The sequence below is a fragment of the Lycium ferocissimum genome, chromosome 2 (assembly GCF_029784015.1).
Source record: "Lycium ferocissimum isolate CSIRO_LF1 chromosome 2, AGI_CSIRO_Lferr_CH_V1, whole genome shotgun sequence".
Taxonomy (NCBI): Eukaryota; Viridiplantae; Streptophyta; class Magnoliopsida; order Solanales; family Solanaceae; genus Lycium; species Lycium ferocissimum.
This window is the reverse complement of record NC_081343.1, coordinates 53,590,368-53,596,367: the sequence shown is the minus strand read 5'-3', so window position 1 is coordinate 53,596,367 and position 6,000 is coordinate 53,590,368. Positions and strand designations below refer to the sequence as shown.

At 34.3% G+C, this 6,000-nt stretch overlaps 1 pseudogene; it reads left to right on the top strand.

Annotated features, from left to right (window-relative positions):
* Positions 1-535: 535 nt before the first annotated feature.
* Positions 536-5,070, top strand: LOC132044568 (sodium/calcium exchanger NCL1-like; annotated as a pseudogene).
* The last annotated feature ends 930 nt before the right edge of the window (positions 5,071-6,000 follow it).

The window sequence follows — 6,000 nt, the reverse complement described above, 5'->3', positions numbered from 1 at the left end:
TCTTTATTAAGTGGTGCTAATTATAAAATCTTTTAGAGTAATTTGTTTCCTAGTTATTCTTTGTCAAACTAAACAACTGAAAACTAATGGGTACATAATATAATTAGTTGGATGAACTTTACACCCCACAACAATCAATAGTCGTATCGAGTTGTGTAGATTAAACTTGCACAACTGTGAAGATTAGAATTCCTCGACATGCAGGAGAAAAGGTTAATCGAACAAATTTTACAAGTTTTTTTTTAAAGTTTAATTCTGGTGTCTAGTATCTAATTGAAAATTGTCTTAAGTCTCTTCAAACTTCATTTTATGGTGTTTAAATTTCAAGCGTTGAAGAATAGGATTCCATAAGCCAATGCCATTGTATATTGACACATGCTTTATCAAATATCAGAATAAGATACTCAATCATATAGATGCCTGTTTCAAAATGACAATCTTGTTAAATAAGGATTAAAGAACCTATTTCTTGATCAACTAAAAACAAGGGAGAATTCTTTCTTTATTGATATTTCGCTATTACAAAACTCTCACTAAACGAAAAATCTTTTGTGCAGAATTTTCACTATTAAAAGCACCCTTGTGCGCGCAAGACTGTCCATATAAAAAATACCCAAATCTTTTGTGCAGAACTTGCACTATTAAAAGTACCGTTTGTCTTTTTGGAAAAACTTCATCCTTATTGCAAAGTTTCACCTATAAAAGTACCCTTGTCTTAGTGTGGAATTGATTTATTATATCCCCAAAACTCGTATAGTAGATTTATAACTTGTATTTGGTACTGATGTCAAGCCTCTCGCAATGCTTTATCACATTTATTTTTCTACTTGGACAGGCGCAGGGCAGGCTTCTAAGGCTAAATTCTTCCAATAAGAACCAATTATTGAATATCTCAGATGGAGTTGATCCACTTATTGGCAATCAAGAATATGCACATTCTTCTGGCAAAATATGTGAGCAGGTTTATGGTGTTTTTCCATGTGCAAACAGCATTAGTGGTTACATTTTCTTGATAGGAGTGTACCAGTACTTGCTGATTACAGGGGAAAGACTTGTCTCAAGAGGAAGCAAGGCTCTCTTCAATATTCTTGGCCCTGGCACTTTTGGCGCCACTATTTTTCCAATCTTGAAGACTTTGCCCAGGATTGTCATGGTCATTGGTTAGTCATAATAACTTAACTGCTTAAGATATTAATAAGCCTGTAATATAACTTGTTAAGATCAAGGGCTTACTATCATGCCAAAAGCTATAAGTAATAGCAATGGCGCAACTTTATTTGTTAACCAAGTCCATCAAGAAAGAGTCATAGACAGGATGTTGGGGTTATCTTATATAACTTTTGACCTAGTGGTCTAGCATCAAGCTTAGCATAGAGTTTAGCTTTCTTTCTCATGAACAAACTTTGACTTCGTACTTCTCTCGCCTCCTATTTGCATGAAAATACAACAGATGAATAGTCATTCATTATAAAATTATTTATTTGAATATCTTATTTCCTATCAGAATAAGTATAGATCAAATCAGCTATTTATTAAGACACAGAGGTATTCCACATAGAGTTCGTTAGTTCCCTCCCCTTCAAAGACAGGAAAAGCTGCTAAAGTCGTTGACCATTAATTCAGTTTAAGGACAAATGGCCAGTGAATACAACAAAATTGAGTTGTTAATTTGCAAGATAAAGAATATTCTACAGTCAGGGCATCTTTAGTTCCCCTTATGTGAATCTTAACCAGTACAAGTCTAACTAAGAGTCATCTGTTATGCCTATGCTATTAGGCCAGCTTCCTCTGAGTAAGCCAATGCTATAAAAGAGGGTTAAAAAAAGCAACCCTTCACATACGAAACCGAAAATCATTTGGAGAATCGTTTTTACATGGTAGACACGGTGAAGGTAAGATGTAAATAGAATGTAACATGAACAAAATGGACTGATTTTAATGTTACTTTCTTTGTAGCATCTGGAGTTTCTGCTAGAAAAGAGAAAGCTCAGAATCAAATCTCTTCCGGAATTAGCACTACTGTTGGAGCCACAGTCTTCAATCTTACTTTAATGTGGGGAATATGTTGGATATATGGCACTAAAGATATGACAAAAGAACCAGGTCTCCAACCTGCGGAATCTTCACCTTTCAAAAGATTGAAGGGCTTGAGTGGTATTTCATCCTTGCACATTCTTGAATTTAAGTTGCTGATATTTGTATTCATATAGTACTGTATATTTTATTGAATACTATGCTGAAATATCTGTATCCATGACAGATACATGCGTTATAATTGACAAGAAAACCCGTTACACTGCTGGAATCATGCTCATTTCCTTGATCCCATTTGTACTAGTTCAGCCAGTCACTGCTTTCAACTCGTTCTTTGGAAAGCGTATTCTGATTTTCATCACACTTATAGTATCACTCACGCTTTTGCTCTCATACTTCCTTTATCAGGTAACCAAAATTTCCAATCTACAACACGAAGAATGTTTTGTATGCAGGTTTAGACTGGATGTTAGGTATTATGTATATCTAGTTTTATTTCTTTTACCACACACACATATATATGGTTTGAGTTTGAGGGAAGGTCACACCTATTGCATAATGTTGGATCCACCAATGTCGTATTGAACAAATTTTGTACTCATGATTGTACCTAGTTGAATGCCTTGGATTTGTGTACCGCTTCGTAATTTCTGAATTTATTCGTCAGATTTTGAAACCTTGGATGCAAAAGCGAAGTTTAGAATACTCCAGATATGAGAAATTGCTAGCAGGATTTCTGCATCATGTACAGAGGCATGCAAGAGGGAAGCTCATTAATGAAGAAGGGCAACCTGATATTGATGCCATTAAAAGGTAATGATACATCTTAGTCTTAGAATGAAAGATAGTCTCTTAGGAATGAAGCGAATAAGACTAATTAGTAAACCTTTTTGGTTTTCAGATTTTTCCATGAGACTGATAGAGATGCTAACAAATGCCTAACACTTGCTGAATTGGAGAATCTTTTACTTGAAATGGAATCAGGGAAGGTTCAGGTGGACAAAGATTTTGCTATTTCTAAGATATTGAATTCTTTTGACCAAAACAACGACAAAATAATCGAGGAGGAAGAGTTTGTTGAAGGATGCAAAAGATGGATCGAAGAAGCAAAGCAGATAGCTCAAAGTGATGAGTCAAATTCTAAAATACGCAAGGCAAGTGAACTCTTACTTAAAGTTAGTTCCAATTCATATTGAGTAATTCAAATACTTGTTGACTTCAACAGGTTGTTGAAAAATATACTAAGAAGCAAAAGGATGAAATTGCTGAAATTGAGCATATAATGGCAAGAATTTTGAAGCATGTTCAAACTCAAGCATTAGAAGCTGAACACCTTGTCAAAGAAGATGGAAGCCCGAATGTTGAACGTATTAAAGAGTAAGTACGTTACTCCTATTAATTTAACAGTATATCATGTTAAATTATACTGATAGTGTAAGAATTCTTTATAGTATCAACATATATAAGTCAATCCAAGAATAAAAGGTTTTAAACCTTTCTATTTCTGATCATCTTTGGTTACATCATGGCAGGATTTTCCATCAGTATGACTTTGACGGGAACAACGTCATGACAAAACCTGAATTAGAAGAACTAATAGGTTCAGTAAAATTTGGAGAAGTTGAAATCAATCGCGGTGACTCCATTAAGAAAGTGTTGAGGGACTTTGATAGAGATGGTAATGACAGGATCGACGAACATGAATTTGTCCATGGGATGACAAAATGGCTCAATGAGGCCATTAGTGCCACCAAATGCCCTGACAAGAGAAGGGCCATTGATGAATATGACAAGGTAAATTAGCTAGCATTGCTCTCTCTAAAAATTTAAAGGCAAATGCTTATCACATTTGACATAACTCAGCACTGTATGTGTGGCTTTGTTTTGTAGATTAAGTGGAGTGAAGTTGACAAAATAGTTTATGAGGTGGAAAAAGATGGAGAAATCAACTATAAGTTGTTGACATGGGCGTTTAACAAATCTATGCTTCAAGTTTTGTTGGGGATTGCAATACTGACATTGTGTGCAAAACCCTTAGTGATTAGTATTAACGATTTATCAGATAATATGGGAATGCCTTCTTTCCTTATCCCTTTTGTAATGGTACCTCTTGCTCTAAATGCAAGAATGGCAATTGCAGCAATATTTCCAGCAAGTCAGAAGAGTTCAAAAACTGCTTCTTTGACATTTTCTGAGGTTTAACTCTCTCTCTCTCTCTCTCTCTCTCTCTCTCTCTCTCTCTCTCTCTCTCTCTCTCTCTCTCTCTCTCTCAAGCACACACACAAAATGATCAGTTCAAACATTTACTTCTTCTGTCCCAATTTTTGTGGCACGCTTTCCTTTTTAGTTAGTGTAAAGAAGAATATCTTTTTATATTTAGTGTCAATTTTAATTTCAAACTTCTTATTTTATCCTTATTGAAATGATTTATAACCGCTGAAATTTCTATGACTTATTTTAGATCCTATTTCAAAAATCTTTCTTTTTCTTTTAAATTCTATGCCAATCAAACACCTTTACATAAATCGAGACGGAGGGAGTACCAGTTAAAAGAATAAACGTGGTGACCTTTCTAGGAATTTAACAAACCTCCAAAAATAAAAATTGAAGTTTGATTTTTCTATTGTTACTGACAGATATATGGAGGAGTGATCATGAACAACATTATGGGCATGGCAACACTTTTGGCAGTGGTGTGTATGAAGGACCTAAGGTGGGATTATTCAGCTGAAGTGCTAATAATTTTGGTGGTTTGCTCTATAATTGGCCTTCTTGCATTTTTCAGAACCACATATCCACTTTGGACTTGTCTCTTAGCATTTTCTCTATACCCTTTTTCTGTGGTGCTCTTTTACCTTCTTGAATGTGTATTTGATTGGGCCTAATGATAATCATAATATCACCACACACAACCCTAACCCAAACCCATTCTCTCTGCTCAAAAAGAAAAAGGAAAATAAATCTTTTTTCTTTTCATGAAGACTTGTAAAAGCTTTTGAATTAAAAAGAAGAAATAATCATATATCACTTCCATGATTTTTTCTCTCATTTGGTGCATTTGATTAGATTTATGAGTTGTCATGATTGAAGCTAGATAAGACTTGGGGCTAGAGAGAATAAGAGGTGTTTGGCTAAAACAATCCAAAAGATACTCAATATGGTGTTGTATTTTTCGTTTTGGGTTAAACCGGTAATAATTTTCCTTAAAAGACCTCACACCACTTCCTTACATCTTATATGTAACTTTTTTTTTTTTTTTCAATTAGCAATGCAAAACTTTATTTGCACACCATAGGAGGCATCAAAAGTAACCCCGCCTATGACAATAATATCCAAATGAATAAGTACAAGGGCTTTTTTACAAGACACCATATGTAATAGCACCACAAGATGAGGATTTTGTTGGAAAATATTATACCCAAAACACAGAAATTATATGAAGAAGAACAAAAAGGTGAAGTTTGACAATATGAATAATAACACGGGATTGGAGGTTTGAAACACGTGCGAAACGCTTTCCTAAAAACGATATTTACTCCCTCTCCTCTGTGAGATTGCTATGGGATTGTACGCAAATAGTTTTAGTGGATATGACAAGCCTTCTGAAAATTTGCACTGAGCAAACAGTGAAAAAATCCGTCTTAGGAAAGCAAGAACTTTTCTGGTTTACAAGTGCAGGATTTTTGTAGAAGAAAAATGAAGAAAGAAAAAGTTACATTTGATTAAAAGTAGTTGGCTTTAAATAGAATTGGTGGTAACCAAAGAATGAAAGGACACACCCTTTCAATTAAAAGACACCTTTTCTTTCAAAACACTTTGGTATAAATTTATATTTAAATAAAATCCCAACAATCCCCCACTTATTTAAATATAAATCAAGACTTAAAAGTCAAATAATATTTATGCGTAGAGTAATGTATCTTTTGATTTGAACATTACCTTAGTATAACATCACAAGATGAAATC